Consider the following 16,662-nt stretch of genomic DNA (forward strand, 5'->3'; position numbering starts at 1 on the left):
AGGTGGGTGACAGATCCAACCAGGTTCCCTGCGCGGATGAGTTCATGGGAAGGGACTTGGCTCTCATGTGTCAAGAGACCCAAATGATTGGAAATTAAAGTTCATTTTTGAAAAGGGTTGATAGCTAAAGAGATTGACCACACTGCTGGTCATTTAGAGCACAAACCTCAGGGCACCTATTTACCCATCAAGCAAACCACCTCCCAGAATTTACAGATCTCTATGCTTGCAGTGGCTTCTCTCTTGCCATGCATTCATTCGGCAAACATTCGGAGACCTATCAGGTCTTTCCCCAGGCGACCCTGACTTCCTTGGGCTTTGCTTGCAGTCAGTCAGGCTAAGCATAGGGCAGCCATTTCACCTGTTAGCCCTTCTCGCGTGCAAACTATATCTCCCATGCCTAGTGGTGTTCGGCACGTGGCAGGACACAAATAGCTGTTGAATAAATGAATGAGCGAGCAAACGGGTGGACGAATAAACAAATCAGTGAGTGCACAAAGGCATGCTTGCATCTCCCCATCAAGTGCTAGTTCTCCAGGTGGCTGGTGCCTCAGCAGGGCCTCCCTGGGGGCATGTGACTCCTTCCTCTCCCTGTGGTTGGTTTGGACACACTCCCTCAACAGGAAGTCCCACGGCCTGAGTTTTAATCCCAGGTGTGGCATGAGCCAGCTGTGAGTACCAGCAAGTCGAGCTGCTCCTTTGTGAAATGAGACCACGTGGTCCGTAAGAGGCCTTCCATCCATTAGATCCTGCGACTCCAGTAGAGATCAGGATGGGCAAGGAGAGGCTTCAGGGAGGTGTGCACACTCAGTACTGAGTGGGGTGCGGGATGCCTGTAAAGCGCTGTGCAGGTTCTGGCCCGAGGCTGGTCCCCAGGAACAGCAGCTGCTGTTTTCCTTCCTCAGGGTGGAGGGTACAGAAGCGGCTGCCACTGACTGGGGCGTTATGGTCCTTTCCAAGAAATGTCCATCTGTCCTCAGATCAGGCTTCTAGAAGTAGTTTGCTCAGATCTGCTCTTTCCTGGTCCCCTTTGACTCCAGCTCACAGAGAGAAGGAGGATCCACTGAGCCTCCTCCCAGGAAGCTGCTCAAGGGGTCCCGAAGTCCAGAGTCTCCCCCAAACTGCTCAGGGGTGGCCTCCCCTGACCATGGCCCTCGTGGTTTCAGGCTGACCACACTCCAAGGTGGACATGGTTCTGTGGAAGGGGCAGGTGAACACGCCACGTGTGGGTGGCCACCAGCAGAGGGGAGTGAGCTGGGCGGAAGGTAGAGGGCTGTCCTGAGTGACGAAAAGTCACATCTGTAGGGGGCTGAGTCCAGGCTGGCCCGAACTGCGAAGTGTTTGAAGTTTATGAGCAAGGGTACAGGTGCAAAATCAGTTCTTCTTTTAAGATAAACAAATGAGGCCGGACGCACTGGCTCACACCTGTCATCACAGCACTTTGGGAGGCTGAGGCGGGCGGATCGCCTGAAGTCAAGAGTTCAAGACCAGCCTGGCCAACATGGTGAAACCCCGCCTCTACTAAAAATACAAAAATTAGCTGGGTGTGGTGGCGCGCACCTGTAATCCCAGCTACTCAAGAGACTGAGGCAGCAGAATCGCTTGAACCTGGGAGGCAGAGGTTGCAGTGAGCTATCACACCACTGTTCTCCAGGCTGGGTGATAGAGCAAGACTCCGTCTAAAAAAAATAAATAAATAAAATAAAAAACAAACTGCGGATCACATGGGGAGAAAAACCAAGGGGGACATTATTCTTTCTGCGCAAACTGAGGCAGAACAGAGTAATGATTAAGCGATGCATTGTTAATGACGATGCAATGCACTGTCAGAGATAACAGTGAGTTATAAAACGTCCCAGGCCTCCTTGTAGAGGTGGAGAGTAGCATGGTGATTGCCAGGGGCCAGGGGAGTTCAAAATTTTCGTTAGGATGAATGAGTTCTGGGGACCTAGCATGCAGTGTGGTGGCTAGAGTTAGTAATAGCGTGTGCCATACTTGAAAGTTGTTGAAAATTGCTAAGAGAGTAGATCTTCAATATTCTTGCCACAAAAAAAGAATGTGCCTGGGACAGAACAGACATTTAAAAAGTGGGAGCCAGCTATGGAAATGTGGGGTGACTTGGCTCGAGCCACGCGGTGGGTCAGTGTGGGGACTGAGGTCTGAAACTTCAGTTTCTCCATGCTCAGTCCAATGGTTTCCATAGCAACAAATCCCAACTTGGCAGTGAGTACGCTTGGTTTTGTGACATCCCACAGTATATAAAAGTATCTGAAGGCCGTCACACAGTCGTTGCCTCGCCTGCTCAATTGTGCTCCCTCTTGGTGAGCATGTCATAAAGATTTGACAACAGTGACAGGATGTCAGTTTGGCTCCTAAGGACTCAGACATCTCCGGTTCAGCCTGTGGAGATGATTTTTGCCTTTAACTCTGACATGTGAAAAGTTGGAGTTGGATTCGATTGTTTGGGCCCTTCTTATTAGCCTCCGGGTACTCAGCTCCAATGGCCCCAGCTCCTTTATCCCTAAATGTCCCACTCATTTCTCTATCGCCCCAGAGCTCCAGGCCATAGCTTCCACCCTCAAAAGCTCTTTCCTAACCCTGCCCTGCTGGACCTGAACCCAGCGGCCAAAACACCAAAGCCATGCTCCTTAAACGTTAATGGGTGAGGGAAGCCCCTGGGACACTTGTGAAAGTGCTGATTCGGATTCAGCAGGTCTTGAGAAAGCTGAAGATTCTGCGTTTCTGAGAAGCTCCCAGGTGATGCTGCCTGCTCTCCCTTTGAGTTGCAAGGCAGTTAAGCAGCAATTCTCCAACTCTGGCATCAGAATCACCTCTCGAGCTTGTTAAAACAGATTGCTGGGTTGTACCTCTAGAGTTTCTGATTCAGTAGGCCTGAAGTGGAGCCTGAGAAACTGCATTTCTAACAGCTTCCCGGGTGATGCTGATGCTGCTGGTCCAGGGAACCACTGCACTAAAGGCGGGGGCGTTGCCAGGTGATGCAGAGAGCCTCTCCGCCCTTGCCCCTAATCCTCCCACCTGCGGGCTGACCAGGTGTCTCTCCTCTGGGCCTCCTGTTCCTTCCCTCCTTCCATCTCTCCCTGGATGAGTTTTTCTATGTGAGATTCTCTCTCATCACAGGGCAGAACTAGCCCTCCGCCCCTGGATGGAGTGTGTATATATATATATACACAGAGCTAGATGGAAAGAGACTAATTTTGCAAAATCTGCACAAAAATCGGCTGAATTTATGTTTCCCCTGCAAGAGAAATGCTGCTGAATGGAAATAAAATGCAGGATTCCTGGGCATTTCTATTACCTCTTCATGTCACTGGCAGTGACTGATGGCAAAAAGTAAGATTGCAAACGGAATCGTTTTCGCTTTGCCCAGAACAAACTCCGTCCGGCGACGGAACCTCCTTCAAATCTGCAGCTCTCCCTAGTGTCACCAACAGCAGCCGAGAAAGAAGCTGGGAGAGCAGCCAGCATGGAGGAGAGAGTGTTCACCCAGCCCAGGCCCCAGGGGCCCGTCCTTCACCTCAAAGCAGGGGCCCCTGCAGGCAAAAGGAAATCCAGTTTGATTTAATATGGTTCATTTTTCTTCCTTGTTTTAATCACAGAGTAAAAATAATAATAAACTCGCCTTTATATAGTGTCTTTCATTGCCAGTGTATCACCGAACACTTTACAGATTTAATAATAGAGTTTCAGAAATAAATAATGGGGAATAATAATAGGAAGGATAAATAACATATTTATGGAATTGTATTGTGGTTTATGGTGGTAAACAATTCCTCACACAGCCAGCAGCAGGAAATTAAGATGTTTGGAAGGGAAGAGGGAGAAGAAGAGAGGGATGCCTTCAGGTAAGATTTGAACTGAGCTGAGGGGTGTCAGGGGTAGAAACAGTGAAGATGAAGGGGTCCTGCATGGGGCATTCCTGCAGAGGGTGGGGCTGGGAGGGCAGCAGAGTGGGCACCTGTGCTGGGAGGAGGTGGCTGTCCTAGGTTGGGTTCTGCAGATAGCAACAGGCTGGGCGCAGTGGCTGATACCTGTAATCCCAGCACTTTTGAGAGGCCAAGGCAGGCGGGTAACCTGAGGTCAGGAGTTCGACACCATCCTAACTAACATGGTGAAACCCTGTCTCTACTAAAAATACAAAAATTAGCTGGGTGTGATGGTGGGCACCTGTAATCCCAGCTACCCGGGAGGCTGAGGCAGGAAAATTGCTTGACCCTGAGAGACGGTGGTTGCTGTGAGCAGAGCTCACGCCCCTGCACTCCAGCCTGGGGGACACAGCAAGACTCCATCTGAAAAAAAGAAAGAAACACCCAAAGGTCAGGTGCATGATATTTATGGGGAATCAACCTTGTGTAGGAAGGGGGAGGATACAGGATTAGACAGAGGTAGAAGCTGGGCCCAAACAGCCAAGCCTTTAGCCCCCAAGCCGTGACCTGGTTCCATCATGAAATGCAGGGCTGCCCAAGAGGGCTGTGACCTCAGGTCAGGCCACTCTTTACATAGGCAGGGGGAGATGTCCTGGATCCAATCCACTCTGGAACGATGCCCTTGAAAAGAAAGGCAAGTAGTGGTGCAGAAATTTCTCGGAGCATATTGAATATTTCTCCTTGAGCCTTTAGCTGGTGCCAGGCTGGAGGGATCAGTGGGGTCAGAGGTGCAAAGAAAGGAGACAGGAAGAAAGAACAAGGACCTGGCCCCTCTGCCAGGCTGAACAGAAACTGGGGTTTCTTCTTGCTTTATAATACCCGTCCCTCTTCCCTGGCCGATGGTGCTGAGACTGGAGAATTCATCCCCGAGAATATCAGCAGACTGGCTTCCTTGCTTGATTGTTACTGGCCTGGCAGTTTTCGTAGAGCTTTACACATATTGTCTCTTTTGTAGAGGAGTACACTGTGACTTGGAGGCTGAATAACTTGCCCAGGGACAGCAGGGAAGGCGTGGCTAAGTCAAGACTTGACCCCAGACTCATGCAAAGTCCGTTTCCCTCTGCAGACTTGCGGTTGTAGTGGAAGCCAAGATGATGCCAACATCAAATGCTGAGGGTCAGTCAGTCCCCCGAGCCTGTTTCCAGAGGCTGAAGACCTCTGAGAGATGCCAGCTTCCATCTGTAAATGAAGTGCCAGGTGCAGCAGCTGACTCTACGGGGCCTGGAGGCTGGAGCCACTGGGAGCAAGCAGCTTGTCACCCAGGCCTTGGCCTGCTGCTGGCCGGCTCTGCAGCTCTGTGCTCTGGCAGATAACCCCATACAGGGAGACCTGCTCTAGCCATGTGCCCTGTTTTGGCATTAGCCACTGCCCGGCAGGGAGCTACCTGGAGTTGGTCTGGCCCAGCAGAAGCTCCCACTGGGTGGCTCATGTTTTCGTCGGAAAATGCTAGACCCGTGCAGGCTTGTACACAAGTAATGTTCACCTCGCTGCTGCCTTATGTGGGCTTTAAATTCATTAGCCCTTTTTATTGTCTTGTAGGAGGCAGATCGCTAACTCACAAGGCACCCGTCCATCTCCCCAGAGCATCTCCGGTGTCTGGATGCGGAGCAGATGTAAGTCGGTACCTGGCTGGGGGTGCAGGAGGGAAGAGGGGCCGAGTGCTGGGCTGTGGGATTCAACCAACTCTCCCTTCTCAGCCCCCAGTTACCACCTGTTCCTGAGATGCATGTTTTTTGAGCACCTACTGTGTGTGTCAGCGCTGGGCAATGCCCTCTGGATAGAGCCATGAATAAGCCAGACAAAACCCTGGCTCGCGCCTGTAAGCCCAGAACTTTGGGAGGCTAAGGTGGAATGATTGTTTGAGACCCGGAGTTCAATACCAGCCTGGGCAACAAGGTGAGACCCCGTGTCTATAAAAATTAAAATATAAAATATAATAAAATAAAACAGAACCCCAGCCCCTCAAGTGATTCTAGAACTAACTCTAGGGTTGCAATCCTGTTAAGGAGATCCAAGCACTGGGTAGATGCTTGCACTAATGACATGGACAGAGCATCAGTTTCCACATCTGTAAAGTGGCAGGGATCCCAAGTGGTCAGTGACTTGGAAACTTGCAGGGAAACACAGTAGCCAGTGTGTGGCCCAGGCCCCCACTCTTGCCTGCGAACGCTGTGATGTGATTGTCGTGGAGATGGCATTTGTTACTGCTTCCTCCTTGTCAGCACTGGCAGGTTGCGCAGGGATCTCCTGCTGGGCACGGTGTTTGGCATTGGAGTCAGACAACCAATTTGCACTTTATTCTTTTGAAAAACACAAAGCTTCCCTCACTGCTTCCATTCCTGGAGGTAGGTGCTCTCTACCAGGCATGATGGGCAGAGACCAAGGTCACCTTGGGGCTCTTGGGTCGTTCACTCCCAAGGTTTGGTGAACTCTGGGTGACGGCGCTCCTGTACTCACCTTCCATCACTGGTCAGCCAGGTCCAGGCTGTGTGGGGCAGGGTGTGGTCACTACCAAGGTGTCCCTAACCTCAAGGAGTATAGAATGATGCTCAGAAGAGAGCACAAATAGAAGAAAACCTGTTCACAAAGCAGCAGACCATCAAGTCCTGGTGAAAGCAGAGAGCTAGAGGGAGCCTTGGAGGGAATCAGGTCCCCATGCCCAGCCAGGCAGCCCTCACCCAAATGCTGCCAGCAAGGGGACACCCTCTCTGGCTGCAGCCCCTCTGAATGACTCATGTCGTTGAGACTTACTTTCTCATTACAAATCCCACTGGCAGCATGAATGGGGGGTCTGGAGTCCCCTATATGTGGCTGTCAGAGGTGTTTGAGCAAGAGCAACTCCATCTTGAATAGGGGTTGGGTATCTAAGTCTTACTGGGCTGCATTCCCCCAGTTATGGTTAAGGCATTCTAAGTCACAGGATGAGACAGGAGGTCAGCACAAGATACAGGCCATAAAGACCTTGCGTATAAAACAGATTGCAGTAAAGAAGCCAGCTGAAACCCACCAAAACCAAGAAGGCAATGAAAGGGACCTCTGGTCGTCCTCACTGCTCGTTATATGCTAATTATAATGCATTAGCATGCTAAAAGACACTCCCACCAGCACCAAGACAGTTTACAGATGCCGTGGCAACATCAGGAAGTTACCATATATGGTCTAGAAAGGGGAGGAATCCTCAGGTCAGGGGATTGCCCACCCCTTTCCTGGAAAACTGATGAATAATCCGCCCCTTGTTTAGCATATAATCAGGAAATAACCATAAAAATGGGCAGCCAGTGGCGCTCAGGGCTGCTCTGCCTATGGAGTAGCCATTTTTTATTCCTTTACTTTCTGAATCAACTTGCTTTCACTTTATGGACTCGCCCCAAATTATTTTCTTGTGCGGGATCCAAGAACCCTCTCTTGGGGGTCTGGATCAGGGCCCCTTCTGGTAATGTGGCTAACACAAATGTCACCACCAGTATGAATCCAGGGCAAGTTCCTGAGCCTGAGTCTCCACTTTCTCGTCTGTAAAATGGGGATGATGACAGGATGTACCCCAGGGTGCTTTTGGAAGATCTACCAGGTTAATGGGTGATCCTCAAGGTTCCAATTGACAATGGGGAGTGTCTCGTGTGTCCATGTGAAGAGACCCCCAAACAGGCTTTGTGTGAGCAACAAGGCTGTTTATTTCACCTGGGTGCAGTCCGGAAAGAGAGTCAGCAAAGGGTGGTGGATTATCATTAGTTCTTATAGGTTTGGAGATAGGCGGTGGAGTTAAGAGCAATGTTTTGGGGGCAGGGGGCAGATCTCACAAAGTACATTCTCAAGGGTGGGGAGAATTACAAAAAACCTTCTTAAGGGTGAGGGAGATTATAAAGAACCTTCCTAAGGTTGGGGGAGATTACAAAGTACATTGATCAGTTAGATTGGGGCAGAAATAAATCACAATGGTGGAATGTCATCAGTTAAGGCTATTTTCACTTTTTTTGTGGATCTTCAGTTGCTTCAGGCCATCTAGATTTTTAAATGCAGGTCACTGGGGATATGATGGCTTAGCTTGGGCTCAGAGGCCTGACGGGGAACGTTGATCTTTCACCCACCTTGCCCTCTGAACTCATGGAGCCAAATGCATGTCAGAGTCTTGGAAGCCCAGTAACTCTCAAGCAGATTAGCAAACTCTGGCCCACAGGTCAAATCCAACCCTGCTGTGGCCTGTTTTTATAAATAAGGCTTTATTAGAACATGGCCACTCTCGTTCATTTACATATTGTTTGTGGCTGCTTTTGCATGACAATGGCATTGAGTGGTTGCAACAGAGACTGTTTGGGGCACAAAGCCCAAAGTATTTACTATCTAGACCTTTATGAAAACATTTGCAGACCCCTGCTCTACTGGGCAGGATCCCCTGAAAATGCTGGAGTGGAAAATGTTCATAGAGCCAAAGTCAGAGTCTTCTACCTACTTCTCTCTCAAATCCAGACATTAGAGTCAGCCCGGAGGAGACTTGGGCCCGCCAGGCAGGCTCTGGACTCACCACCTCACCCATCGGTTCCCCAGAGGGTTACTGCCTGCCTTGCAGACCCCGTCATGCGTGGAATGGAGAGCTGGCACCAGGAGTAGAGACTGGTGGGCGGTGGCCTCCAGGCTAGCCTGACCCGGCCATGAATGTGTTTATCAGGCTGGGACATGGCCCAGTTGAGGTCAGTCTCTCCCAACTAGGCCCTGATTCTCCTCCTTTAGGAGGGAGTGAGGACTCTCCCCACACACTCTGGGTCACACGGGAGGTCCTGGAAGACTCTCACCTGTAGACCAAGGTGGAATCTTAGGGGTAGGAGGAAGAGGGTCCTGCGTGTCTGAGACATTGCTCACCGAGGCCAGTAATTGTGCGCCATTACTGTTAGTAAGTGTTACAAAGCCAAATTTCTCCCTGTTGCTTCTGCCTTCTGGTCCTAACACAACCTTCAAGCAATTCAGAATAAATCAATTCCATTTTAAACAGGACAACTTTAAAAAATATTTGAAGATCCCAGCCTCGAGTCACCAAGGGGGAAAGTGGCAACCGGGTCCAGTCAAGTTCTAGCAGTTTCCCATCACATGGAGTCACCTCCTGGCAAATGATGCATTTCATTGTCTCAGAGTTGAACCTATTTACCATCTAAAAATGTGCCAATAAACCTAAAGCTTACGTAGGAACCCTGTCAGCCACGTGTTTCATTAGAATGTGTTCTCAGACCTTCTGTGTTCATTGATCCTGACACACCCGGAGGAATGTCTGAGTTCTCAGCTGGTCTTGGGCACATTGGGTGTGGTGTGGGGTGAAGGAGGAAGTGGATCAGAATTAGTAAGAGAGTAACTTGTTTAATTGGAGTCGTAGTCTCTTTTTTTTTTTTTTTGAGATGGAATCTCACTCTGTCGCCCAGGCTGGAGTGCAGTGGCGCCATCTCGGCTCACTGCAAGCTCCACCTCCTATGTTCATGCCATTCTCCTGCCTCAGCCTCCAGAGTAGCTGGGACTACAGGCTCCTGCCACTATGCCCAGCCGATTTTTGCTGTATTTTTTTTAGTAGAGATGGGGTTTCAGCATGTTAGCCAGGATGGTCTTGATCTCCTGACCTTGTGATCTGTCCTCCTCGGCCTCCTGAAGTGCTGGGATTATAGGTGTGAGCCACCATGCCCGGCCCATTGCCTCTTTTTGACTGTACTTATGCACACACTCATAGGACTTAACGGAGTCCTTTGCGTCTCCAAGGCTCAGATGTAAAATGGGAATCCCCTCACCCACCTGTGGGATTATAGGGACTGTCTGTAAACACATTCCCACATTCCCAGCCTTCTGACCACGCGGGGTAGAAACGGTGCACGCCGGGCGAGGCTGCATCTGGGTTTGCAGACACACACCTGTCTACGCTTCAGTCCAGGTACTGCTTTCTGGGTATCTTTGATAAATGGCTGTGCTTTTATATTCTAATTAGTGACAGAGACAATACCTCAGAGGCTCAGGGGAAGCCCCAAGTCCCAGCTCAAAGGGGAGATGAAAGTGTTTCCAATGAGAGAGGCCGATGCAGAAGAAAAATGCAGGAGGCAGTTGGGAAAATGCTCAGGAAGGGGACCAGGGGAAATTTGTTCTCACAGAGGCGAGAATGGGCTTGTCTGGGTGTAGAGATCAGACCCAGCCAGCTGCCTCCACGAGCGGGAGGGGAGGGGGTCCAGGGAGTTGGAAGCAGGGGAACTTCTCAAGTCGGGAGTCAACATTCTCGAATAGCCAGGGAGAAGGCCGGGATGTGGCTAGACACAGGTGTCATCCTGCCCTGGAGGTCAGCAAGTAAAACATCTGGTAAACTGGACCAAACCGGCCCAGATGAACTCTGCACCTGCCCCCCGTGCCCTGGGTTCCTTACAGCATCTACTTGCCCATCCCCCTCCATTCACCCCAACACCTCCCACCCTCCAGGAACGCAGCCCTCGTCCTGAAGAACTGTCACTTTAATGCACCCTGAATCCCCAGGGTCTTTAATATGAAAGTACAGATGCCAATTTCATATTCCAGGGTGGAGCTGGGATTCTGTGACTGTGACTCTAACAAGCTTCCAGGTAAGCTTCCGATACTGGGGTGCGTGGACCACTCGGGGGGCGACCAGGGTGACAGTGGGGCCCCTGCTACTAAAAGGATGGCCTTTGGAGCCAGTCGAGGGTTGGAGTCCTGGGTGTCCTGCTTATTTATCAGCTCTGTGACCTTGCGGAAGTTACTTAACCTCTCCAAAACTTGGTTTCTCCTTTAGTCAAATGGGAATAGGACATCGTCATGGGATGGCCGAGAAGATTTGGTGATGTGAGTTCCGCACATTGCGTTCTGCTAAAAGGTAATAAATAAGGGACCTTGCGTTATTGCTAATAATACATCACATCCAGGCCAAAGCTTAACTCAGGAGATCAGGGCAAGAGGGGGAAAAGCGTGTTCTCCAGGCTGCTGCCTCTACATGTCACCCCAAGCTCTGAGTGGTGACCCCAAAGGCAGGGAGCCTGCTCTCAGGGTAGCTCCACTATGAGGCCTCCTGCAGCTGTGCCCAGGAGGGACGGAGCCTGGCATCAGGGCGGGAGATGGCACAAACAGCCTCACACCCCTCAGACCTGCCACCTAAAGAAGCCTGGTACGGAATGAAGCCAGTGGGCAGCGAGGGGGCCCTGAGGGAGGAGGGAGGGCTAGGCCAGGTGCCTGGGACTCCCCAGCAACCCTCCCCACACCCCTGCTTATACAGTGAATTTCCTGGGATTAAATAAGAGATGGGGCCTGCAGGGGTGAGAGGGGAGGAGTACTTCATGCATTTATTTGTTTACTGCCTACCCACTAAATTCCACACCCGGTGTAGCCTGTCTTCACAAGAACCTGAAAGGTGAACAGCACTATTTCTGTAACCACGTGAGACCTCCAGAGGAAATATCTTGCTCCAGCCAACACTCAACTCTATCAGGACCCCTCTGAGGCCACATCATTTGGGGGTGTGTGTATGGAGGACCTGGGTAGGTCGTGAATGTACTAGTCTGAGGATCGAATATAGATGGGGAAAAAGCCAGGTGACTCCACCCAGGGGCAGGTCAGCCTGGTCTCAGTAAAGCCCCTGCAAAGATCTGACTTTCTTTCCATAGAGTGAGGTTTCTCAAGCTGGGCTCTGCTGACATTTGGGGAGGGATAAATCATGTCGTGGGGGCTGTCCCAGGCACTATAGGTTGTTTAGCAACATCCCAGACTCTGCTCACTCAATGCCAGCAGCATCCCCCAACCCCAGTCATGACCATCAGGAAAGATCTCCAGATATTGCCAAATGTCCCCTAGGTGTCAAGTCACCCCCAGGGAGAACCACTGCTATAGAATCCCGATACTTCCACTCCTCAGACTCAGACACCTGTGGAGGCGATGAGGGCTGAAGACCTATGAACTTGGCAGTGAGCAAGGTGTTCAACAGGCAGATGATCTCCATTTCCTCCCTGCAAGCTTCCAGGAGTCTGCGGCTGCCGGCATCTCAGAAGCCTTCTGGGTGGACTATTTAGTGCTCAACCGTCAGCTCCCCGGCTTCCTGGCCTCCTCCTGCTTTGGTCAGAGAAAGGAGCAAATGCAGGAAGCTTTGGTGGGAGGAGGGCTCCGCAGGCAGCAGCTCCCACCCCACTCCCACCCCTGCATCTTCAGAGGTCTGGAGGTTCCTGGGAAAAAACGTTCCTGGGAAAAAACATCTTTGGAAAGGGCAGGGCTGGAGTTGGCGCTGAGAGTTCTTGTTGGAGAAGTCAAGGGATGCGGAGGCTGAGTGGGGGAAGAGAATGTTATCACAGAAACCTGATTTTTCTACACACTCTATCAGCTCCCCATCTGTTCCTTGATTAAATGTATCGCTGCACTCCCTCCCCACATGCCCGCTGCCAGGACGTCTCCGGAGCCCTGATTACATCTGTGGAGAGAGCCTCAAGCCTCACAGATGAGCAGGCTTATCGATCAGCCTGGCAGCTGACGTTTGTTTTAAAATTTAGAGGAGGGTGAGCAACAGAGCCGGCCAGGGTAGGGTTGTCAGAGGAGGGTCGTCAGGGGAACCTCATGCCCCAAAGGGAACGTCCTCCATTCTCCTTCTGGCCTCTGCAAGCCAGGGCAGCCACTTAGATTAGCATCAAATATTGATTTCTAGCTCTGTGACCTTGGGTGAGCCACCTCCTCCTCTTGGCCTCAGTTTCCTTCTCTTTAGCATGAGGGTGTTGCAGCAGGTGATTTTAGAGTTGTCTCCAGAGTCAGCGCCCTTGTGACTCTGAGGCTGGGCCATGGGCCAGCAGCTCAGTCATCCCTGGGGAGGACCTGTTAGAAATGCAGGCTCTCAGGCCCTGCCCAGTTCCGCTGAATGAATCAGAAGAGTCAGAATCTGCCTTTTAACAAGATCCCCTGGTGCTTCACACGCACATTACAGTGTAAGAAGCGCGTCTATGCTTCTGTTCATTTGGCTACTTCAGAGATGAACATGTATAAGAAATCTCTCAAAGGGAATGACTCACCATCTTCTCCTGCCTCAGAATACTTCTATGGAGATTAACTTCCTGCCTGAGAACCTTAGTGCTGCGAAGGAGCTAGCTCCAATATCCCGGCCACCTCTTGCGGTTTGAACCTCGCGGTGAAAATCTTCATTCGATGAACCACTTAACAAGCCCGGGGATAAAGTGACAAGCAGGACCCACTCCCTGTCCTCAGGGGACTGCCTCTCTTGCAGAAACAGGCAGACTCTCTCCCTCGAGGCTGAAAAGATGCCAGAGAGAAAGGCTGGTCCCCACGGGACTATCGCCAAGCATCTTGTCCTCTTGGCATGGGAATCGGATCCCATTTCCAACAGCAGCACCAGCCTTTTATGACTTTCTATATTAGTTTCCAGGGTCTGCTGTAACAAATTACCAGAAACTGGGAGGCTCCAAACCACAGAAATTCATTCTGTCACAGTTCTGGGGACCAGAAGTCTGAAATCCAAGTGTTGGCAGGAGCACGTGCCCTCCAGAGGCTCTAGGGAAGAATCCTCCTCTGCCCCTTCCAGCTTCTGGGGCCTACAAGTAACCCTTGGCTTGTGGCAGCACCACTCCCATGTGTGCCCCTGCAGTCACAGTGCCTCCTTCTCTTCTCTGGGTGTTGAACGCCTTCTGCCTTCTTATAAGGACACTTGTGCTGGCATTCAGGGTCCACTCAGATAATCTCGGATAATCCCACCTCAAGATCCTTCATTATGTCTACAAAGAACTTTTTTCCAAACGAAGTCCTTTCAAAAGTCCCAGGGATTTGATGTGGCTATCTTTTGCAGAGGGAGCTATTTTTCAGCCTACCACACTCTCCAATCAGATGTGGCCTCAGTGTGGGATCCTGGGTGAGTTACTTAACCTGGCTAAGCCTCAGTGTCCTCCCCTGTACATTGGGACAATTCCCCTAGGATGGTTTTGTGCTTGAATGAGCATCAGTATCACCTTGTTGAATGTAGCTGGCTGGGCCCACCCCCAGTCTCTAAATTAGTGACTCTGGGGAGAGCCTTAAGACTGTGCATTTCTTGGCTGGATGCGGTGGCTCACACCTGTAATCTCAGCACTTTGAGAGGCCAAGGCGGGCGGATCACCTGAGGTGATCATCTGAGGTGAGAACAGCCTGACCAACATGGAGAAACCCCATCTCTACTAAAAATACAAAATTAGCCAGGCATGGTGGTGCATGCCTGTAATCCCAGCTACTCAGGAGGCTAAGGCAGGAGAATCACTTGAACACGGGAGGCAGAGGTTGTGGTGAACTGAGATCGTGCCACTGCACTCTAGCCTGGGCAACAAGAGCGAAATTCCATCTCAAAAAGCAAAAACAAAAAAAGCAAGACTGTGCATTTCTAACAACTTCCCAGGTAACACTGAGAACCACCAGATTAAAGAAAGTGATAGATCTAAAATGCCTAACAAAGTCCCCACGCAAAATAAGTACTGAGTAAATAAATGTTTAATTTTATTTTTTTTAGAGACAGGGTCTTGCTCTGTCGCCCAGGCCAGAGTGCAGTGGTGCAATCACAGCTCACTTGCTGCATCAAATTCCTGGGCTCAAGTTATCCTCCTCTCTCAGCCTCCAAAACAGCTAGGATCACAGGCAGGCACCACTATGCCTGGTCTCACTATGTTGCCCAAGTTGGTCTCAAATTCCTGGCCTCAAATGATCGTCCTGTCTTGGCTTCTCAAAGTGTTGGGATCACAGGCATGAGCCACTGTACCTAGCCAGTACTGAATAGATAAATGTTGGTCAACAGCTGACAAAAATGTCACTCACCATGGCCACTTGGTTAATTGGAAGGCAACACAGCAAAAGGGCCAGTGTCCAATTAGAAGGTAAGCCTCTTGAGGGCAGGGGTGTGTCTATTCAGTTCCTCAGTCTCAAGTGTGCTGCTTGGGGTTCAACACGGTTATCGGCCTTGATCTAGGCACTGTACTGTGACTGGGCCTTGCCTCTATTTGCCCTCAGATATGTCAAGGGTTTTCCATGTGTTTTCATGCTGTTGATAAAGACATACATGAGAATGGGTAATTTATAAAGAAAGAGAGGTTTAATGGACTAACAGTTCCATGTGGCTGGGGAGGCCTCACAATCATGGCAGAAGGTGAAAGGCATGTCTTACATGGTGGCAGGCAAGAGAGAATGAGAGCCAAGCAAAAGGGGAAAAGCCTTATAAAACAATCAGATCTCATGAGACTTATTCACTACCATGAGAACAGTATAGGGGAAACTGCCCCCATGATTCAGTGATCTCCACTGGGTCCCTCCTACAACACATGGGAATTATGGGAGTTATAATTCAAGATGAGATTTGGGTGGGGACACAGCCAAACCATATTACCATGTAAGTTAACAGTGACCACGTATGTGAGAAACAAAGGTATCGGAAGGTACAGAAATCATACTGAGGAGATGGGGATGATCCCTCCTGAAGGAGGCCCTGTGAAAGTGGGGATGCTTGGCAGGGTGCTGGGAGGAAAGTCAACTTGTCAGCAGTTCCAGGGAGTGGGGACAGCATGCACTGGCCTATGAAACATCAGTGTGGCAAAGTCATGGCATCAAAGTGCTGAGGAGTTAGGGAGGTGGGCCAGAGACCTCAGCAGCAGCCAGGAAGAGACCAGCTTTTCATGCCTTGCTTCAGAGTGACGACCTGTAACTTGTAGGTAATGGGAAGCACATTACAGGGTTTCTTTGGGAGAATGACTTGTTTAGCTTCATGTTGGGGGAAGATTGCTCTGGTGGCCCCACGGGGGGTAGGCTGAATGAGGAAGAGACTGGACACAGGAAGATCATTTAGGCAACTGGTAAAGTGATTCAGGCAACAGATGATGAGGGCCTGGACTGAAATGCAAGCCTGGCACTCATCTGGCTTGATGGATGAAGGCGTGAGTGAACAAATGAACAAATCATCAGTTAAGCCAGTTTCATCCCGTCTCAGAAGAGATGGACTCAGAGAGCAGTGGCAGTGATGCCCTGGCGTCCTTGGGCAATTTAGAGTAGGGACACTGCTTTACCCTGCTGTGCATTCCCTCCATCCTTGAGGGGAAATGGCACCTCCTTTGTAATTACCCAGTGCAGGTTTTGCTAAGCATCTCCCAAATGTTAAACTGGCTAATTTCTGTAGGGATTTTTCTTTAAGCCAGCATGACACAGGCTTTAAATCAATTTGAAATCTATTGTCTACAGATCCACACAGAGAGGGTCCTTGGAGGACGGGTACCAATTATTCTCATCAGTCAATGAGGACAGAAAGACTGTGATAGGTCTGGGCGGCAGTGGGGAGACTCAGCTTTAGACTGTGGGAAACAAGTTAGGGGCCCAAGGCTGGGCCAGGAAGGTGAGATGCTGAGGACACATGGATGTCGTCCAGGCTACAGGGAAAGGGCCCCCAGTGTGACTCTGAATGAGAGGTAGAAAGATGGGAGACTTGGGTAAAAGGGTTGATTGAGGTCTAGGGATGCCAAGGCCCCCAAAAAGTTCAGGGACTTTGGGCTTTGCTCTTCATCCACTAATAAACGAAGTGATAGAGGAGAGAAGAAAGGGGCAGGGTCTGGGCAGGGCGATGGTGGTGGTGGGTAGAGGGAAGGTCAAGGGGACTCGTTAGAAGCTATTTGCAGCCTGCTTGGAGCTCAAGATCACTGAGAATATTTATGAATAAAATCCATCTTGCCCCCGATGCAGGGAGACAAGCCAAATTTATCAG

At 50.4% G+C, this 16,662-nt stretch overlaps 1 long non-coding RNA gene across 1 annotated transcript in view; it reads left to right on the forward strand.

Moving 5' to 3' along the window:
• Positions 1-5,821, forward strand: part of LOC103243100 (uncharacterized) — an 86,881-nt gene extending 81,060 nt beyond the window's left edge. The window contains exons 2-3 of the long non-coding RNA XR_005238872.2: positions 5,484-5,557; positions 5,642-5,821. This is a non-coding gene — a long non-coding RNA (uncharacterized lncRNA). The remainder of the gene's footprint in view (positions 1-5,483; positions 5,558-5,641) is intronic.
• Positions 5,822-16,662: the final 10,841 nt, after the last annotated feature.

The sequence above is a fragment of the Chlorocebus sabaeus genome, chromosome 16, assembly GCF_047675955.1.
Source record: "Chlorocebus sabaeus isolate Y175 chromosome 16, mChlSab1.0.hap1, whole genome shotgun sequence".
NCBI lineage: Eukaryota > Metazoa > Chordata > Mammalia > Primates > Cercopithecidae > Chlorocebus > Chlorocebus sabaeus.